Source organism: Dromiciops gliroides, chromosome 1 (genome assembly GCF_019393635.1).
Source record: "Dromiciops gliroides isolate mDroGli1 chromosome 1, mDroGli1.pri, whole genome shotgun sequence".
NCBI classification, from domain to species: Eukaryota; Metazoa; Chordata; class Mammalia; order Microbiotheria; family Microbiotheriidae; genus Dromiciops; species Dromiciops gliroides.
In genome coordinates, this window is record NC_057861.1 from 422,869,511 (window position 1) to 422,891,689 (window position 22,179).

Sequence of the window (22,179 nt, forward strand, 5' to 3'; positions counted from 1 at the left end):
AACTATTATTAGCATGCAAAGAGATGCAAAAAAAAAAATCTAGGTGATATTAGGTGAGGAATGATTGAGGCTAGAGGTGTTTTAAACAGGTCAGCAGAAATAAGATTTTACCTCTTAAGGAGAGAGGTAATAGCCATACGTTGTTGGATCCAAAAAGGTATTTTATTAACTTCTATGGCACGTCTATATAGCTAGCAAAGGTGTGGGATTTAATTAGTGTCATGATAACCAACAATTAATGACAGAAACTTTACTTCACAAAAGGGGACTATGGAAAGAATATATGAATTGAGAATAAAAAGATGGAAAGCTTTAATTAAGTCCCTGTTTCCCTAATTAATATCTGATTTCAGACCAATCCCACTCACTTTGGATGACTTTCCTCATCTGTCGAATGGGAATAAGAATATTTGCACTATCTGCCTGGGATTGTCATGAGGGCCAAACGATATAGAGAATATAAAAATATATGCTTTGCATTTTCAATAGCCAATCCTTTGTTTGTGAAGGTGATGGTAGATTTGTGTTGGTTGGGTCTATATGGGCTAGGAGTGCAGTTCATATTTTATGCTCCCCAAAAGTAAAGAAATAACTCTATGACTGATTTTGTTGCTAAACAAAGATGTTCCCAAACTGTGAATATTCTCCTAATTATTTTTTCTGCAGGAGTTGTAATTCACTATAATATTTGTTAAAAAGCCTACTATTTGGTACACAGGACACAAGATGCATATATCACAGGCCTTACACTCAAGGAGTTTAAAATCTCCAAGAATGATAATGTATTTAAATAAATATCATATAAGGTAGATGTGGGGGCAGCTAGGTGGTACAGTGGATAGAGCACTGGCTCTGGAGTCAGGAGGACCTGAGTTCAAATTTGACCTCAGATACTTGACACTTACTAGCTGTTTGACCCTGGGCAAGTCACTTAACCTTGATTGCCTAATCAAAAAAATCCCCAAAAGTAGAATGTAGTGGGGAAAAAAGATAGTCAAAGTGCTATGAGAAATTTTTGAGGGAAGAGAACATTTTCTCCTAGATTAGTCAAATCAGGAATGGCTTCATGGAGAAGGTGGCATATAAATTGGGCCAAGAAAAGAAGGAATTCAACAGATAGAAATTGGGCTTGGGAGGAGTCAATCAATCAACCAGCATTTATTAAATACTTACTATGTGCCAGGAACTATACTAATCCCTAGGGGGCACAAAGACAAAAGTGAAACAGTCCCTGCCTTCAAGGATCTTACATTTAAATGTTGAAGACAACACATACATGTCAAAGTATGCATATAATATATGCAGAATGAGTACAAGGTGGTTTTGGGAGAGGGTGCCTTAGCAACTGAAGGAGGGGCAACCAGGAAAGACTTCATGAAGAAGGAGGAAGGAGTGAATTGCAGGCATGAGGTACAGCTAGAGGAAAGGAAAAGAGATGGCAAGAGGGACTCCCCAGTGTGCTGAGCATGGTGTAGGTCTGTACAGCTGGACGGAGGAGTTCCAGAAGGGAAGTAAAGTGTGACAGTACTGGAGAGGTAGGAACGGGCCTGCTCGTGAAGAGCATTGGGGCTGGGATGGTATACTGACAAGAATATGAGAACTGGTAGGAAAGGTAAGTTATAGTCTGTATTAAGTAGGTAGTAGTGAGCCACTGAAGCTTTTTGAGTACAAGAGTGACTTGATCAGAGCTGTGTATTAAGAGGTTAATCTGTGAGTGGAAGATTGATTGGAAAGAGGGTTGGTTGGAGACAAGAAATCAGGAAGTTAATACAATGTAGATGGACAACTCTTAGGCAACGAATAGTCATAAGATCAGAAATCTCCTGCAGAAGGGGCCTCCAAAGCCATACAATCCAAACCCTTCATTTCACTGATGAGGAAACTGAAGCTGAGGGTTGTGACTTGCTCAAGGTCACATGAGTAGGACCACGGCATCTAGATGATGTCATGATTTTGCAGTGAATTGGATTTAAGTGAGGGTAGGCTGTGCAAAGTTACCATCCTAACTCTCTCCTCTGGAGATGGCCCTGGATGTTTAAGGCAATTGGGGTTAAGCGGTCCAAGGTCACACAGCTAGTAAGTGTGTGAGGTGACATTTGAACTCAGGTCCTGTCAAATTCAGGGCCACTGCTGTGTGCAACAAGTCACCTAGCTGCCCCTCACAAGTAGTATGCATCAGAGGAAAGGTTTGAACCCAGGGCCTTTCCGATACAAAATCAACACCCTGTACCACCACTCCACCTCTGTAGTTTTAGGTGATGCCTGGCGGGATACTAAGGACTAAACGACTTGCCCAGGGTTGCAGTCAGTATTGTATTACAGGCAGAACTTGAAACCAAGGTGAGCCCTTTATCCAAGGGCTTCCCTGCCCCAAGACAACAAATTGGGCTTTAAAAACGTTAATTGGCTGTTCCTAATCTAGGACTTTGTGAAAATAAACAAATAATCTTTTTAACATTTACCAATGAAGGGGCAGCTAGGTGGTGCAGTGGATAGAGCACCGGCCCTGGATTCAGGAGGACCTGAGTTCAAATCTAGCCTCAGACACTTAACACTTAACTAGCTGTGTGACCCTGGGCAAGTCACTTAACCCCAATTGCCTCAAAAATAAAATAAAATAAAACATTTACCAATGACTTTTTGCAATACATTTTTATTTCAAGTAAAGAAAATGTAAAGCTATATCCTTGACACGCTGTTTATTAGCATTCTCTCTGTGTAGGAAGAATGGCAAGAAGGGGACAGATGATACTTGGAGGCTTTCTTGTCAAATCCTTGGAGAAGAAACTCGTCCTCTCCGCCCCGCCCCCTCCCCCCCCTTCCCAGATGGGGAGGCTTGGGGCTCTAAGTAACCAAATGACTGACTGGTCCCACAGAGACGGGCAATGGCACTCCCCCCTCCCTTCCCCGCTTATTCTTCGCCATGAGAGGGATGAACTCACGCTGTGACTCAACTCTCGGGGGCTTTACTTTTGCAGCTTTAAGGAGACACGTTTCGCAGCTTACAGCTGCGAGAGGAGGTGATTATCTCCATGATTAAACAGCTGTGACGCCTGGAAAGGTTGCACTCGAGTTCACATTCCTGGGCACCCCGGGCTTAGACTCTTTTTAGATCCCAGCCCCACTTGACAAAACTCAGCCCGCTGCCTCTGGCGGGAGTATGCCCGGTGGGGGCGTTGTCACTCACTGAGAGGCCCCACCCACCCTGCCACCCGAAAAGGGGAATCCCCGCCCATCCTGTCACCGGCACAGGGGAATCCCCGCCCTCAGCTGGGTCACTCTCTGGGAGGGAGTCCCCGCCCCTCGGATAGTCCAGAGGCTGGCTGGGAGGGAATCCCCGCCCACCCGAAGAGGCTCGGGAGGGTCGGGAGCTCTCTGGGGCTGGGAGAGCCGCCGGAGGAGGTTCGGATCTCGAATGCCCGTCTTTTTTTACGCCCGGCTGGGCGCTCGGTGGGGAGCCGCGGGCTGCCGGAGTTAAAAGGAGCTTGGAGGAGAGGCGGCCGGGGCTGCCCTGGGCGGCCAGCCGCTGTTGCAGCCCATTCAGCACCCGTACCGCAGGGGCGGCGGCGGCAGCGGTAGTAGTAGCTGCAGCGGCGGCAGTAGAGGCGGCAGCAGCAGCAGCAGCAGCAGCATCTCGGGGAGGTGGCAGTCGGTGCCTCGGCGGGCCTCACGACGCCGGAGGAGCAGGAGCAGGAGCGTGCGGCGGGCAGGTGAACAGACCCCCTCCCCCTTTTTCCGCCTGCTTCCCCACCGCGGGTTTGGGGATCGCGACGGTCTGGGTGAGGGGTGGGGGCAGGGAGTAGTGGTCCTTTCCTCGGGGCGATTCATATACAGCTGTGCGCTTCTGCTCAACCCGAGGCTGCCGTGGCTATCACCCCACTTCCCCGGAAAGTTTCCCCGGCTAGCTCCGGGACCGGTCTCGGGATGGCCAATTGATTCCCGGAGCTTGCTCCAGGGAGCTGGGAAGAGGAGAAATCAAGCCAGTCCCTGGGAAGGCGGGGTTCGGGGTTGGCCGCAGGGTCGGGGGAGCAGAAGGGGTGATCCAACTCGGGAGGCTCAAACTCCTCCAGCTGCTGCTCTGATTTTAAAGAGCCCAGCCTGTGTGAAGTCGCGGGGTGGGGACGGAAAGGGCGAATAAGGTTTCTGTCCAAGGAGGGGCTAGGCAGCGAGGCTATCCTTTAATGTCAACCCCCCCCCCCCGCCTCGATAACCAGGAGTCCTCGAGACCCCCAAAGGGTCTCCCCAAACCGTCTTATCCCTTGAGCACTTGCTAGGGCTCCAGCTATCCAAGATCTAATTGTAGGTGGTACAATGGGGTGGTTGCTTGGGACCTTCCCCTTCCCAGTCTAAGGAGCCCCTTATTACTGCATTCTTCACCCTCTAGGGAAGCGGTGCAGATGTGGAGGGGTGGAGGGGTGGAGGAAAGTCCGAGCACGCCACTGCGGAAGAGCCCACCAAAGTAGAACGAGCTGAGCAGGGAGAGGTGCCCCTTCCAGGCTGGGGATACACAAGTGACAGAGCAAAGCGAACAGAGAGCCCAGGGAGGTGCGGACTTGTACGACGTTGGGTTGTGTGTTGCAGTTTGTTGAAACCTATGATGGGGTATGTGTTGATAAGGGCATATGAACAGTGTACACTCCGCCCAGTCTCCTTCAGCAGCCTGGGCTCTTCACTCCTCTCTTCCCTTAAGCCTCCAAGGCTCTGGATTCTAAGGTTGAGTCCTCACTCTGTCCCCCCCCCCCCCCCAACTCTCCCTGCTTTGAAAGCCAGCCAGAACTCTGCTGGATCTGCTGGTGGGGAGGAGGAGAGGATGTGTCAGGACCCTGATTCTCACAAGCAATTCCTGGTATATATTATAGCACAAGCACCTTGATAAAGGAAACATGGTTTGGGGTCTGCTAGTAGTCACTTTCCAGATACAGACAGGCACATCTGCTTTGGAACAATCAGTACACAGGGTTCCAGAAGAGCCTATGTGGCAGGGAGTTTATTTGGGCTCCCTCCTGTGTGTGTGTGTGTGTGTGTGTGTGTATGTATGTAAGAAAGAGAGAGAGAGCGAGCAAGCAAGCACTTTTTGCCTCCTTTATAATCATTGGTTATTCTTCAATGACAAAAAAAAAAAAGAAAAAAGTCCTTCACCTTGATGACAAAGCTTCTGTCACTACTGCCACAGAGCTACTGTGATTTGTGACCAGGCTGGAGAAGATGATCCCCAGCTATCTCCACTTCACCCCCACATCCTCCCCCTACACACACACACACACACACACACACACACACACACATCAAGCACTGTGACTTTGAGTCATCAGTACCTCGGGGTGGGCAGGGGTACTGTCATTGGCTTTGTGGTTTGGGGATCTGCTTATCAGGAGAACTTGAACGTGAGTTTATTTTTCCAGCAGTGTTTTGGCCTCTGAGGAAATTGTCACTATCCCCTGTAATATTAGTGACCTCACATTGGAATAGCATTTTAAGGCTCACAAAACATGGAATTTTGGGGTGGCTTTAAGTCCTTCACCTGGCATTCCTATGAGCCAGCATCACAAACTGTGGGATGATTGCTTGGGAGTAGGTATGTGTAGGATCTCTGATTCGATATTCTGCATGTGTGTTGGTATTTGAGTTAAGATTTCTGAGTTCATACCCTTAGAAGCAGATGGTTGTTCTATCTTCATCAACTTTTTCCACTGTAGTTTTTTTTTTTTCAAGTGAGGTACCCCGTGGAGCCTTTTGCTGTTAGCTAGCATAATACATATATGGGGAAAGGGAGAGAAGGTGAGAAGTGAGTGTAGGGAGAAAAAACCTGTAACTTGTTGGGTGACTGTTTCTTTGAAAATGTTTAAATGGAACTTTATTTTTTTTGGGGGGGGGCAATGAGTGTTAAGTGACTTGCTTAGGGTTATACAGCCAATAAGTGTCAAGTGCCTGAGGTGGGATTTGAACCCAGGTCCTCCTGAATCCAGGGCCAGTGCTCTATCCACTGTACCACCTAGCTGCCCTCTAAATGGAACTTCATTAAAGCAAATTCTATTATAAATACACTAAGAGAGCTTCCGATTTAAGGAATCTTCTGCTGAATCCTTCATTCAACAAATATTTGCACATTTTCTTTATGGACAGTATGGCGTGAGGTACCATAGAGGATACAACAGTGATTAAGAGCTTAGAATCATAGAATATTCCAGCTAGGAAGGATCTTGGTGCTCTTTTAGGCCTAGAGAAGTGAGGTCACATGCATCCAATGACTTAGTGACAAGAGAAGACCAGAAACTGGCCAGGTTTCCTGACTCCCAGTCCTGAGTTCTTCCTGCTACATCACAGCTGCCACTTAAGGAGTTTATAGTGTAGTAGGGGAGATAGATACAATCAGCAGTGCGACACAGTGGAAAGAGTACTCATTTTGGAAACCGAGGGTCTGGATTCAAACCTTGTGTGATAGCACTAGTATTTCCCAGACACAACTTCTTTCCTCCCACACAAAACATGGGGATACTTTACTAAAAGAAGACAAAGTTATTCCTGGGGCTTGGGTGGTGTCAACTTTTCTGGCCCAGCTTTCTTCTGTGTTACCCACCCCAACATGGGGTAGGCCCAGGACAAAACTGTCCTTGAGGTCTGTTTGTCCTTTGTTACAAGGTCCGCTAAGGTTATAAAAAAAATGCCAGCCATATGAAATCTAGGACTCTCAGATTCTAAGACCACTCAAGTCATCATACCCTGATGGCCTACTGACTATACATTTCTAGAGGCAGCTAGGTGGCGCAGTGGATAAAGCACTGGCCCTGGATTCAGGACCTGAGTTCAAATCCAGCCTCAGACACTTGGCACTTACTGTCTGTGTGACCCTGGGCAAGTCACTTAACCCTCATTGGCTCGACCCCCCTCCCCCCCAAAAAAAGACTGTACATTTCTAGATGGAGATGAGGTGGAAGAAAGGAGGGGAATGTGCAGAGAAACCAAGTCCCACCACTATAGCCTGGTTGCATATCCTTGCTGTATTAGGGCAAACCAAATCACCTTTAGTAAAGGTTCAAAGATTTGTGAATGCCTCATTTCACCCCAACATAAGACCTGAACTAAGAGGATTCTGTTGTTAGTCTGGACTCTGACACCTGGGCTCTGAATTTTACCACTCCAGTGATCTTGGGCCTCCCAGACCTGAGTGGGAGGGTAGGGGTAGGGAAGGGAAGGGAGGGGAATTGGATTAGATATCCTTGATGCTCCCTTCTCAGCTCTAAATCTTTGATCCTCCAAATAAATATAATTTATAGACGTATCTCACATGTTATTAATCTGACCAGTGTTTCACAATAAAGCCAATGATACATTATGACCAAGCCCCACAAAAATGTTGTAAAACACTACTAAACCCTGTGCTAAAATGTCATTTGCCCAGTCACCCATTCCTAATGTGACATTTGTTTTAGTGAAACCAGTTGCCCCTCGTAACTTCATTTCACCTAACATAGTGTTTTCCCAGAAAGAATGAATGACTTTAGATGGGGTAAGACCACGGGCGGTTCACTTAATCAGTGTCCTAGGCAGCTCTCTAAAACTATACATTACAGATGAATTGCTGATAAGAGAGGTAGAAAATGTAATAAATGGGGGGCTAGGGGATGAGGCAATTCTTACAAGAGGACTTACTGCATTTCATTTTTTTTTTTGCTTTTTGTTTTGTAGGGCAGTGGGGGTTAAGTGACTTGCCCAAGGTCACACAGCTAGTAAGTGTCAAGTGTCTGAGGCCGGATTTGAACTCAGGAACTCCTGAATCCAGGGCCGGTGCTTTATCCACTGCGCCACCTAGCCGCCCCTGCATTTCATTTTGAGGGCTGGGTAGACTGCAACATTCCAAAATGGGGGCGGGGAAGGGAAGGAAGGAAGAGAAGAAATCACAGGTAGACTGAACAGCATGAAGAGTCTTAGAGTGAGAAAGCTACATTCATGTTCAGGGAATAGTGAGTGGACCAGTTAGTCAATGAGCATTTATTAAACACCTATTATGTGTTAGTTGTTGTGTTAAGCACTGAGGCTACAAAGAAAGGTAAAATAATTCCCTTTTCTCAAGAAACTCATAATCTAATGGAGCACACAACATACAAATAATTATGTGTGAACTATATACAGGAGAAATTGGAAATCCATAACAGTGGGAAAGCCTTAGAATTAAGGGGGATTGGGGGCAGCTAGATGGTGAAGTAGATAGAGCACCTGCCCTGGAGTCAGGAGGACCTGAGTTCAAATTTGACCTTAGACACTTACTAGCTTTGTGACTCTGGGCAAATTACAACCCCATTGCCTCAAAAAACAAAAGGTGGGGGGAGATTGGGAAAGGCTTCCTGTAGAAGGTGGGATTTTTTTAGTTGAGACGTGAAGAAAGGGACTTCTGGAGGCAGATGAAAAGGGAGAGGACATCGGTTCCAGGAATGGGGAAGAGAAAGGGACAGGCAGTGGAGACGCCCAGAATCAAGAGATGAAGTGTCTTTTTTGAGGTGTGTCAAGGAGGCCAGTGTCCCTGGGCTAAAGAATACATGGTAGATGTAAGGTGTAAGAAGTCTGCAAGGTGTGAGGGCTGGTGGGGGTGGATGTGGGGGTGGGGACCGGTTATGAAGAACCTTTGAATGCAAACAGGATTTTATCTTTGATCCCGGAGGTGATAGGGGGCCACTGGGGTTTTTTGAGATGGGTGTGTTTGTGTGAGATATGCTTGATCTTGTACTTTAACAGAGGAGTGAAGAATGGACTGGAGTGGGGAGAAACTTGTGGCTAGCAGACCAATGACCAGGCTATTGCAAAACAGTCCAGTCATGAGGTGCACCTGTGTCAGAGGAGAGGAGGCATGTGTAAGATTTTTATGAAGGTCGAGATGACAGGCCTTGGCAATAGGTTGAATAGGGGAGGATGAGTTTGTGTGGAATAAATGGCATACATGGGAAAGTAGTTGGAGTTTAGCAACAGTCAGATGGTATAATGGACAGAGTGGCTGACAGCATCAGGAAGACTTGAGTTCCATACCTGCTTCAGATACTGATTAGCTCTGTGGCACTAGGTAAGTTACTTAACCACTCTATCTTCTTTTCTTCATCTGTAAATTAGGGATAATAGTAACACTGATCTCCTAGTTATTCTACCTCAACATATCATGACCTCCCTCCCTCTCAGTGCCTCAGTAGAAAGTCTTCAGAAGTTGCCTCAGCCTAAAATATTCATCACCTCATGGTTGTTGATGAGATGTGGATAAACACATACGGAGAAACAAAATATCCCTGCATATTTACTGGGGAAGGAGGGAGGGAGGGATAAGTATGTAGCACCTACTATATGTCAGGCACTATGCTAAGTCCCCTCCCCTCTTTCAAACAAATCTTAGCTCAAACATTCAATGGTCAGAGAAGAGAAAGAAAAGGGATACTGATTATCTTGGGAAAATGTGTAAAATTGTATAATGCTGGGCAAGTGAACAAGTGTTCACTGAAAAAGTTTTCTGGCCACTTTTGATCTGGTTGATTTTCCTTTAGTAGAACATCAGCCTAAGGGCATCTAAGATTCAAGTGGATAGAATGCTGAGCCTGGAGTCAGGAAGACTCATCTTCCTGAGTTCAAATCCAGCCTCAGACACTTATTATCTGTGTGACCTTGGGCAAGTCACTTAACCCTGTTAGCCTCAGTTTCCTCATTTGCAAAATGAGCTGGAGAAGGAAATGGCAAACCACTTCAGGATCTTTGCCAAGGAAACCCCAAATCGGGTCACGAAGAATCGGACATGACTGAAAATGACTGAACAAAAGCAGCAGCCTAGCTGGCATAATAAAGCAATGGACCCAACTGGAGTTTGGGTTCATATTTTACCAATGACCCTGACTAGCTGTGTTATCCACTGCTAGTCATTTAACTAATGATACCCATAGTACCTACCTCACAGAGTTAGGTGTGGGACTCAGAGCCCCACTTTGTGTCAGCAAAGCCCTTTGCTGAGTTCTATATAAATGATAAGTAATATACCATGACTAGTAAATATTGTCTTTTGACTCACATATGAGTAGCACATAAAAATGAGAGTATTTTTCATTTGATTGTGTTTGCATCTATTATACCTCCTCATCTTGCAATGCGCAACTGGAAGAAAGGGAAAGGTGTTTTTAATTTTGTATTTTTGAAGTCTTTTTACTGATGTATTTTTTTTAAAATCAGGGGCAACTAGGTGGCGCAGTGGATAAAGCACTGGCCCTGGATTCAGAAGGACCTGAGTTCAAATTCAACCTCAGATACTTGACACTAGCTGTGTGACCCTGGGCAAGTAACTTAACCCTCATTGCCCTTCCCCCCCCTCCAAAAAAAAATTACATTGGTTTCAGAATATATCTCTCCTACCTCCCTAGAGTAGTGAACCATCCCTTGTAACAAAGATTTTTCTTAAATGAAGAGAAAAAAGTAAAATTCAACAAAACTAACCCTCCACCCCCACACGTTATTTTTATCAGAAAGTATATGAGCTATTATTCCATCCACCCTTGATGGTGCCTACCTGTGCAATGAAGGGACAATGGAGCATTTTAAAAAACTCTTCTTTAGGACAAAGAAAGCTCTGTCACTATCATTGCACAGTCTTCAGTTTCTGGTTTTTTATTCTTTTTTTTTTTTTTTTTGGCAGGGCAATGAGGGTTAAGTGACTAGCCCAGGGTCTCACAGCTAGTTAAGTGTCAAGTGTCTGAGGCTGGATTTGAACTCAGGTTCTCCTGAATCCAAGGCCAGTGCTTTATCCACCGTGCCACCTAGCTGCCCCTCTGGTTTTTATTCTTAAAGTTTGCATTGTCATTACAACAACTACATGTTTTCTTGGTTCTGTTTATTTAACTCTGTATCAGCTGATATGTCTTCTCATGCTTCTTGGAATTCTTCATATCTCTTTTCTCATGTTCTTGTACCACAGTTTGATACCCATTCACTGGTTATCTGCCTCTTAATCCCCCACCCCCATTTCTTTGTTACCCTGAAAAGTGATGTAAATATTTTGGTCTATATGGGACCTTTCTTTTTGTCTTTGACCTTGTTGAGGTTTATGTCTAGGAGTGGGATATCTAAATATGAACATTTTAGTGACTATTTTTTTTAAAGCAAAATTCCAAATTGCTCTCCAGAAAGGCTGGACCAATTTACAGCTCACCTAATTATGTATTTGTGTGTGTGTGTGTGTGTGTGTGTGTGTTCTGCAGACCAGTCAGATGTTGACTGTTTTCACTTTTTTCTTATCTTTGTCGATTTGCTGGGTATGAGGTAAAACCTCAGGGTCATTTTGATTTGCATTTCTTTTATTCTTAGTGATTTGGAGCAATCTGGGGCAGGGATTATTTTCCCCGTCCTTATGTCACTTCAAGACCTCATCAGCACTTTGGATGGGTGGCCAAGGTTATGGGAGACCTTCAAACACTATTCCTAGAGGAAGGCAGAGGGGTGACTGGGTGTAAAAGGAATGCCCAAGAGCCTGCAGACCACAGCACTTGGAAGTCTGCAGCACAAATATTATTAATAAAATTATCCCAAGGAGTATTTATTTGTTGAATTGAATGTGACCAGGGAGACTGTACAGATTACCGGGTCTCCTGATAAACCTCATTTCAGGTACTGAAAGCAATGCATTTCAGATGTTGTGGATGAATGTGGCAGCTACTGACAGGATGACCTCGCCTCAAGCTATTTTAGGGCAGTGACAGTTTTTCACATCCTGAGGCAAAAAGCTTCTGGTTGAAAGATAAAGTAGGAAAAAAAAAAAAAAAGCTAAGTAGAGTAGAATTTCAGTCAATCAGACCTAATTTACTGGACAGAACCCTCAGTTACATGGTGACAATAAATGTAAATTTCAGGCCCCCAGGCAGAGTTTTGCCAGGAGGCTTAGAATGTATGGTTCTTAGAATCATCTTTCCCATGTGCTTGGTGGGGGATGTTCCTCTCCCTGGGTGGCATAAAGTTCTGCTGGGACTACTGCACCTATCATCCCATTAATTCACCATGCTCATGAGCTCCTTTCTGTGGTTCATGGCATTCTCTTACCCTCAGCTGCCTTCCCTTTTTCCTGTCCAAATCTTAGCCCTTCAGTTCAAAATCTGCTCCCATGCAGTCTTTTCTGGTTATTGCAACCCTTACTGCTTTCTCTGAACACCTATGGTACTTTAGGTAGCTGTATGACCATCGGCAAGTCACTTCCTCTGCCTGAGCTTCAGTTTCATCAACTATAAAATTAGGAGGTTGGACAAGATCGAGCATTCTTAATCTGGGATCTATGATTCCCTTGGATACATAGATAGGTTTCAGGGGGTTCATGTTCAATGGGGAAAAAAATGCATCTTTATTTTCATTAACTTCTGGTTTCATTTGTAATGCTATATATTTTATGCATTTTTTTTTTTTTGTGGGGCAATAAGGATTAAGTGACTTGCGGAGGGTCACACAGCTAGTAAGTGTCAAGTGTCTGAGGTCATATTTGAACTCAGGTCCTCCTGAATCCCCGGCCAGTGCTTTATCCACTGGGTCACCTAGCTGCCCTAATTTTTTTTTATTGTTGTTTGTCCTTCATTCTTGAAGAGGACCGTGGTGGGGGGAGTGGATGTCACAACTCGCACTGAATTGGATTTAAGTGAGGTAAGACTGTGCAAGGTCACCAACTTCATTCTCTCCTTCAGAGCCATCTGGGTCTAGTGGCAAGATGTATATCAGGATGACTGGAGACGGTCCCAAATGTTTAAGGCAATTGGGGTTAAGTAACTTGCCCAGGGTCACACAGCTAGTGAAGTAAGATTTGAACTCAGGTCCTCCCAACTTCAGGACCAATGCTCTTTCTACTCCACCACCTAGCTGCTTACTAATTTATAAACATTACTTTGAGGAGGGATCCATATGCCTTACCAGATTGCTAAAGGTGTCCATGACACACAGAAAAGTGAAGAACTTCTGGACTAGATAATCTCAAAAATTCCTTTAAACTCTAAATCCTATGATCCTAAATTTGCACAGCACAATTAAACATTTAAATATTCACTGTTTTTGTTGTTCTCTCATTGTTTCATGTGTGTTGGTCTTGTCTCTTCAATAATAATAATAATAAAAGATAGGAGCTGGGCCTGTGATTTCATTAGTGTAAGAGATTTGACATTGATGTGATTATTAGCCCCATTTTTCAGATGAGGAAACTGAAGTTGAGAGGTTAAGTCCAGCTAGTAAGTGCCCAAAGGAAGGATTTGAATCCTTGGTTTTCCTGACTCCAAGTCTATGCTCATTATGTAGTGTTGCCTGCCAGACAACGAGCTTTTTGAATATGAGGGGGTGCTTTATATTTATTCTGTATCCCCCACAATGCCTACTATATAGTGCGTATCACATAGAAAGGAGCACAATAAATGTTTGTTGGCTAGCTAATAGATGGGGAAATGGAATGACACAATTATAGGTGGAGCCAAGATTGGAAGCCAAATTTTTAGTAGGCCAGCACTAGTCCATTTTTCCCAGCCCCAACTTTTGGTCTCTCTCTATAATACACTCTGTTTACAACTGCCTTGTTAAATACCCCACTGGAAGCCCTTACTGTTTTAGCCTTCCTTGCCTAGATAACCCTTTGTGGTCTTATGAAATAGCAGAGCCCAAAGAATCCTTCCTTGCTAAAGCACTCCTTCAGTGGCACTGAGGCAATTCAGTCTGGAGCCTCAGTGTTCAGGAAGCAGCCTACCCCTCCCTAGCTTGCCAGTGCTCTAACTCCCTGGCTCATTCCATAGCTCACTAGTACTGGTCCAGATAGAGCCAGAAAACTGCTCCTGCCAGGAGAGGATTGGAATTCCTTACTTTCCATATTTTTAAAATTTACCTGCATGAATTTATTCTGAAGGAAGAGAGTCAGAGGTTATTAGCCTGCAGAAAATCAGACATTTAAGAAATAACCCTCCTTAAGAAGCAACTTAATGGATTCAGCATGAAACATCTGGCAGGCTTATTTATTTATTTTTAAGACAGAAGTTGATTCTGTGGGTCATAAAATAACCTTAGTTTTTGAGAGAGAGGTGGAGGACTTCCCAACCAAAGCTGTCTTGTTTTTGCTGTGAACACAGGAGAAAATACTGATAGGCAAAAGGGAAATGTTAACTGAACAAACTTGTGGTAGCAAGAAATGGAGGTGAAGATGAAATGTTAAGCCCTCAGCACTAGTAGGTCCAATTGAGGTTACCTAATCTCACCTTCTGCCTTCCATTCAATAACCATTTATTAAGTGTTTATTATATACCCGGCAGAAAGGCAGCCTGACTTGCTAGATATCTGGCTTCAAAGTCAGGTCAGTCGGGGCTCAAGTCCTGCCTTTTACACATGACAACTGTGGGATGCTGGGTAAGTCACTTAAATTATGTGCACTCTAGGCAAGTTGTGGATCTGCATTGGTAGAGGTAGTTTTCAGCCTGGGAGTTCTCTACACCATTGAAATCACATGTCAGAGCCAAAAAGAAGTGCAATTTCACCCAATCCAGACAAAAGAAACTGTATGTTGCTTTTAGCTTTTCTGAGAAAGACTTTCCAGGATGTGATGTTCTGCCTCCATGGATACTCCTGCCTCACCCCCAAGGCAGTGGTAATGGGTATGAGGTGAGCCCCTTATCAGCCTGGAGTCTGAACACCATCTCCAGCCCCCAAGGAATCTTTTTTTTTTTTTTTTTGGGGGCAATGGGGGTTAAGTGACTTGCCCAGGGTCACACAGCTAGTAAGTGTCAAGTGTCTGAGGCTGGATTTGAACTCAGGTACTCCTGAATCCAGGGCCGGTGCTTTATCCACTGCACCACCTCGCTGCCCCCTTCCCCATGGAATCTTCATCTTGCCCTCAATAATATCTGTCCTATGCCAACTGCTCTGGTTGTCCTTAACCAGAAATCAGTCCCAGTGTTCTAGGTAAGCTCTCTAGGTCTGGGAACACCATTATATCACCCTAGAGTTTTCCCTTTCTCCCTTCTTTAGGCAATTTCTAGAGGTTCATGTGATGATAGTATTCCAGTTATGCTGGAAACGGTGCTCATGCACCAAGCCCCTTTGTTTGGGAGTGTTGCGTTAGAAACTTGTCTGTTTTCTTGTAGGCAGTGTGGCATGATTGAAGGGAAGAGAGTCAATAAAGGTCTGCCTCTGCCCTGCCTGAAATCCTATGGAAGGAATATTCCTGCAGGTGAAAAAAGCATTTTTGCATTGTGGATTGCTTTAATCATATGACTGAACTCTTCCTTTAAAACAGCCAGCAAAGATGACCACATGGAGAAAATGGGAGGCTAAATGGGGGAAGAGGAAAGAGGGAAAAGGGAGAGGTTGTTCTAGAGAGGGGCACATACACCAGGGCGAGTGAGGACCCAGGAGGATTTTGACCAGGCAGAGAGTATCTGGAGGTCAGGGGTGAAGGTGGAGGTGGAGGGGGGCAAAAGGGGAGGTAGGAAGATGCTAAAGACATTGATATAAGGGGCATGTATTGGTTATAATGATGCTCAGTGATGCAGTAGAGATGGTCCAGGAAAGGGTAGAAGGAAATGGTGTTCCCTTTTCTATTCAGCAAATTGTGCAGCTCTTTTCAGACCCTTTCCTGATGCAGGGCTTCCTTTTATCCTCTAAATTACAGGTCTGGTGATTCTACTATAATTTTGATACTCAACACTCCTCTATTTCTGTGCAGTAGAACAGAAAACATTTTCTCAAAAAGGCAACGTGCATATTAGGGTGGACAAGTTCTCATACGCAACAGTCCATTCTTCCCCTCTCCTTGTTGCACAGCTAATGAATTCAGAAATGGAGGACTAGGGGCAGCTAAGTGGCACAGTGGATAAAGCACCAGCCTTGGATTTAGGAGGACCTGAGTTCAAATCCAGCCTCAGACATTTGACACTTACTAGCTGTGTGACCCTGAGCAAGTCACTTAACCTTCATTGCCTCACGCAAATAAAAAATAAAGAGAGAGAAATGGAGGACTTTATACATTAAAAATCATTTCTGCCCTATAGCTCTCTATTATCAGTGTAAAGAAGTACCAGTACCCTAGTAACAGCTGAGGGTGGTTGCTCTCAGCCTTGCTGCCAAATGCTCTTAAGCTGTCTCTGAACTATTCTTTACACCTAAGGGGATGACAGTAAAGCCAACTTTACTAAAGTAACAAGTCAGTAAATCTTGACATTTTTGTGTGTTGGCCAATGAACATTCACAAACTATGTCAGACTTCAGCTTGCACAAGTCAAGTCTCCAATTTCCTCTTCTTTTTTGGCAAAAGGCATTTGAGGAACCTGAGGGAAGGCTTTGCTAGACTCCAGGGACTTCTGTGAAAGGCAATCCACTTCCTCAGCTAAAGTAGCCATGCAGATGGTATTCAAAAATCATTTCTTCTGTACAATTGACATTGACTCACACCACAATTTCTTAGTCATTCATAACTTCCTTCTACACTGGATGTCATTAGGTTGAGGGAGCTCACACAGATGTCTGCAACACATCTATCCAAAATTTACTCATAAATGTGTAGTGAATATGCTCTGGGCCTCTCTCTCAGAGGCAGGCCAGCTACATTGTCCTTTTGGGATTCAAGGGTATCCCAGAGAGCTTCTTTTTTAATGCCAGTGCCTGAGGTCCCAGCAGCTGTGTTCCCCTCATTTTTAGGGGTCAGTGTTTAGCATCCCAGTTCCATTTAACTTAACATTATTAGTTTTTTTTTTTTTTGTGAGGGGGCAATGACTTGCCCAGGGTCACACAGCTAGTAAGTGTAAAGTGAGGCCGGATTTGAACTCAGGTCCTCCTGAATCCGGCCAGTGCTTTATCTACTGTGCCACCTAGGTGCCCCCCATTCATTAGCTTTTACAAAAGGATATTTACTTCAAAGATATATCAAGAACAACTTGTCTCCCAGAGCAAATTCTACTCTATACCCCCTTTGTTTATAAGGACATAGGCTCAAAACTTAGCTTAGTTCCTGCACAGCATTGCCCTCACCAAGTTGACATCCAAAATTGGCATCACTTCTGGATGGGCTCTATTCACTTTTGGGTGCATTTTCCTCTCTGATGGCACTGGGATGCGTCTAGAAGGTTGCTCCTTGTTCCTTGAATCATCGATGCTATGATAGCTGTAACACCTGGCCCAGAATCTCCCAGATGGCCTCCATGAGGACTTTTTGATCTCACTAGGTCAGGAGACACTCCATTGGGAAAAGAGCAAACAAAACTATCAAGCACTAAAACCTGCTTCTCTGGGGAATAAGATCTCAAAGAGGTGTTGGCCTTCAGGCCTTTCCCAGGCCTTTCCCCTTGTTGCACGGGTGGGCAAAGGAGTTCTACTACGAGGAAGAGTGGTCCAAAGGACTGATGCAGGAGAGAGGGTGGCTGATGCTGAAAGACTTTTTTGAATCTCTTTGAAACCAAAGAGTCTCCCCATTACGGAGTGGCTAGTCAACTTGAATCAGTTATAGAATGTCCAAGCATGCTCCCTATGTTCTCCAGTGTCACTTTGCTTAAATGCCATCACAATCTTGCAAACAAGCTCCTTAGCATCCTCCAGGTAGAAAGGTTGCATTAGCTGGGCAAAGCTGATAGGGTTTTTGCATTTTCCAAACTGTCATTATTTTTGGATTCTTATGAAAAGCAGATGAAAAAAGGAGAGAAGAAAGTTTCTCTATAGCCTGTTGGTCTTATAGCTACAAGAAGTATCAAACTTGGAGCCCACAAAACTCCTAAGTGCAATACAGCTGAACCAGGTTAAAACATAATGGGGGGGGGGCAGCTAGATGGCACAGTGGATAGAGTACCGGCCCTGGAGTCAGGACTACCTGAGTTCAAATCCGGCCTCAGACACTTAACACTTACTAGCTGTGTGACCCTGGGCAAGGCACTTAACCCCAATTGCCTCACTAAAAAAAAAAAAAAAGAAAGAAAGAAAGAAAAGAAAACATAATAGGAGGGGATTCAGGAGGACCTGAGTTCAAATCCAGCCTCAGACACTCAACACTAGCTGTGTGACCCTGGGCAAGTCACTTAACCCTTATTGCCCCCCCCCCAAAAAAAACAACCCTCCCCCCGCCCCCACCAAATCCAAGCCATAATGGGGAAAAGTTGAACAAAACAAAGAAAAATACAGTACAACATAATGTTAATTTGTGATTTTCTAAGTCAATTATATGTGGTCAGAGGTGATTAATTTCTGTTTGAGTTTAACGCTACTGTCATAGAATAAAAGCTCCTCCCCATAGAATGTAAGGTTCCTGAGGGCAGGGACCATTCAGTTTTTGTCTTGGTATTTCTAGTACTTAGCACACCATCTGGTACATGGTAGGTAGGTACTTAATAAATACTTGTTGATTGATTGGCTTTCTTTCTTTCTTTTTTCCTTCCTTCTTCCTTCCTTCCTTCCTTCCTTCCACACTTGGGGTTAAGTGACTTGCCCAGGGTCACAGCTAGCAAGTGTCTGAGGCTGGATTTGAACTCATGTCCTCTTCATTCCAGGGTCAGTGCTCTATCCACTGTGCCACCTAGCTGCCCCAATTGATTGGCTTTCTCTAGACTCACAGCCTGGCTGCCAAGGATGGGGTGGCAGTTTTTGCTTTCCGGGCTACAGTAGAGCAGAGTTGCGAACTTTGTGGTACTGAGATGACCAAGTACACCTGAGGCCACAGGGCAGTATTCTACTTAACATCACTCCTTCCCTTCTTGTCCTATCCCATCTCTTCATTTTCCTTCTCCTCTTTCCCTCCCCAACTGGTGCCTGGTATTCCTCGGGTACACATAGAATACGTTCTGTTTTCTAAGACTTTTTTTTTTAACAGCTAACAGAGTAGGAACACAAAGGGGGGAAAAGAAAAGATTTATCAAAACTTCCAAAGTAAAGTAGAAAAGCTCTCCTTAGCTTCTTAATTTAGCTTAAGCTAATCTGTTTGTTAGAGCTTTGAACATTCACCCCTTTCGGTTCTTTTTCTGAACCCAATACCGAAGTCTAATTTCTTATTTTTATTTTATTTTTTGATCTGGGAGTCTGGCCATTCCTTCCTTCCTTCTCGGCAGAAAGGGATGTCAAAGTATCAGTGCTCAGTTCTTTGATGGGGAAAGATTTATTTGCATCATAGAGGGAAGTCCTGGGGGCCTCTTAATGGTCCTCTTCCTCTTTAGAAAGCTATTCTAAGGATTTTCCACCCAGTCTCTTAAACTATTTTCTGTTTTGCTCTAAGGAGCAAAGGAGTCTAAGGAGTCCTCCCTGTCTGAATGTCTTCCCCACTGTCTACTTCTTCTTTTCTTTCTCTCCTCCCCCTCCGCCCCCCCCAAATAGCCCAATGAGGGTTAAGTGACTTGCCCAGGGTCAGACAGCTAGTAAGTGTCAAATGTCTGAGGTCAAATTTGAACTCAGGTCCTCCTGAATCCAGGGCTGGTGCTTTATCCACTGCGGCACCTAGCTGCCCCCACTGTCTACTTCTTTCTAAGCTTCTCTTTCTTCCCCAGCTGATCATGGCAGCTTTGGGGTTTGAAGAGGATGGTAGTAAGTTGGATCCAAGACCGGCGGGGGCGGGGGGGGGGGGAGTTCATTCTCCTTTTCTAGCCCAGTGAGCTAGAGGAAGAACAGGTAGTCTGAGTGATGTGGGGGATAGAGATGTGAGTGCTCCCAATCTATATCCTTCCTCAAAGCATTTGGACTTTTTAAGTGATGTTTTTATTTGATTTCTTCTTTTTAAAAGATTTCTTGATACCTTTGCCTTTTTATACCAGACACTTTCCTGTATTAATTTCCCTCCCAAACTGAATATTCTTGTGTCACCAAGAGCACCATAGAGCAAAACCATCAGACAAAATGACAGATGTGATATATAATACTCTGTACCCATAGTGCCCCATTGAGGGGTGGGAAACATTCCATTATCTTTTGTTCAGGACTCAGATTTTGACCCTTTTTAAAAAAAAAAAGTCAAGGGGCAGCTAGGTGGCACAGTGGATAGAGCACTGGCCCTGGATTCAGGGGGACTTGAGTTCAAATGTGACCTCAGACGCTTAATACTTACTAGCTGTGTGACCCTGGGCAAGTCACTTAATCCTAATTGCCCTGCAAAAAAAAAAAAAGAGAGAGAGAAAAAGAAAAGAAAGAAAAAAAAACCAAAGTCAAGTTCCATTTCTGAAATTGTAGCAGCCTCAAAATAAAGAATGTCAAGCAAGATTTTTTCTTAAACTGGAGCCCCAGGCATGTTGTAGTCATGTAAAAAAAAATAAAGCCCACAATTGTAACAATTTGTTGGGATTTTATAGGCAAAAGGGAAAGAGTCTGGTTTATTGGTGTCTTGGGCAAGTGCATCTGCTCTCTTGCTTGCAGACAGAATTTTGACTGTTTCATTGTGTTAACTTTATTGTTTTAGTCAACTTTTCTGGTGTTGAGGATGTGGGTTTGCTTTGGGAACTAGTAGCATGATTTGCACATTGCACATATAACATGCCAGGTATTATTTTTAGTTCATTGTTCCTGTTAAGATGGCCAAGATGGGGGGGGGGGCAGCCAGGTGGCTCAGTGGATAAAGCACTGGCCCTGGATTCAGGAGGATCTGAGTTCAAATCTGGCCTCAGACACTTGACACTTACTAGCTGCATGACCCTGGGCAAGTCACTTAACCCTCATTGCCCCGCAAAAAACAAAACAAAACAAAAAGATGGCCAAGATGAAGAAGAGCATCTTTCTCCAGCAGGGAATACCACAGTGTCTTACCCTATTAGTAGCTGAGCATTATGCCCTAGTGGAGTGGACACTGGACCTGGAGTCAGGAAGACACTTCCTCATATCTCAGCTCTGACACTTTTTAGCTTTGTGTCTGTGAACAGCCCGCTGAAATGCTCAGCTCAGATTTTGGAGCTCAGGCCTCAGTTTTCTCATCTGAAAAATAGGGATAATACTTGTATTACCTCCCTCCCTAAGCCTGTGTATGGGATATGCTGAATATGCTTTGCATCCCCTTTCCCTTGTTCCTTCTGCCTCCTTTTCCTGGTGGGAACAGCTACTTTAGGGTATGTTTGTACATACGGTGCATCCTGCCTCTAGAAATATCTATGTCTACCTTGTAAAGTTGTCATCAGGCACAAATGGGATCATCTATTTTTTAACCTTTCTATATTGTAACCTGTGGCCCACAGACCCCAAGCCCTGGACTCACACAAATAGAGTCCAATCATAAGGCTGATCCCAAATACCTTCCTTTGGCTTCTAGATTGAAGTCTATGAACTATTGATCTATTGTCAGATGAATATCAGATCTTATATTTGGGTTCAAAATATCAATTCATGAGCATAAGATGGGGCAGGTATAGCTGGACAGCAGTTCATCTGAATAGCATCTGGGGGTCTCAGTTGATTTAACATTTATCTCAACTAAATTTAAACTTATTAAATTTGCATTGTTATTGCCTGTTGAGATTGCTATGGCTTTTGACTTTGTCACAAGGTTAGTTCTCCCTCTCAGGTCTGTGACATCTACAAATTTGATAAGCATGTCATCTGTATTTTCATCCAAGTCAGCTATAAAAAGGTTGACTAGTGCAGGGTAAAGGACAGATTTGGGGGCACTCTGCTAGAGATTCCCCCTCTAAAATGCTTTTGAACCATTAATAACTATATTTTGCATAAAATAATTCAACCAGTCCTGAATCTACCAAATAGTACAACATTTCTCCATCTTATTTCATCACATGGTTTTATCAAGAATTGATCACTTCCAAGCAGGATGGTTTCAGAAAAGCCTGGGAAGATTTATATGAATTGATGCAAATTGAAGTGAGCAGACTCAGGAGAACATTTTATACAGAAACAGTAGTATTGTAACAATGATCAACTGTGAAAGACTTAGCTACTCTGATCAAGATGATAATCCAAAATAATTCTAAAGCACCTGTGATGAAAAAGGATAGCATAAGAAACTTTGCTTCTTTGTTAAAAGTCTGAATAAATTATATCTACTGAATTTCCCATGAGCAATCAGTCTAGTAACTGTTTTTTTTAGAAAAGGAAATGACCATTTTTTTCTCCTTTTTTCTTTTCTTTTTTTTTTTTTTGGTGGGGCAATGAGGGTTAAGTGACTTGCCCAGGGTCATACAGCTAGTGTCAAGTGTCTGAGGTCAAATTTGAACTCAGGTCTTCCTGAATCTAGGGCTGGTGCTTTATCTACTGTGC

The 22,179-nt window shown here is 44.1% G+C and overlaps 1 protein-coding gene across 1 annotated transcript in view; it reads left to right on the forward strand.

Annotated features, from left to right (window-relative positions):
* Window positions 1-3,341: 3,341 nt before the first annotated feature.
* The window catches only part of PDZD2 (PDZ domain containing 2), a 514,363-nt gene continuing 495,525 nt past the window's right edge, over window positions 3,342-22,179 (forward strand). The window contains exon 1 of the mRNA XM_043975400.1: window positions 3,342-3,710. The gene's annotated coding sequence lies outside the window, so the exon portion shown is untranslated. The remainder of the gene's footprint in view (window positions 3,711-22,179) is intronic.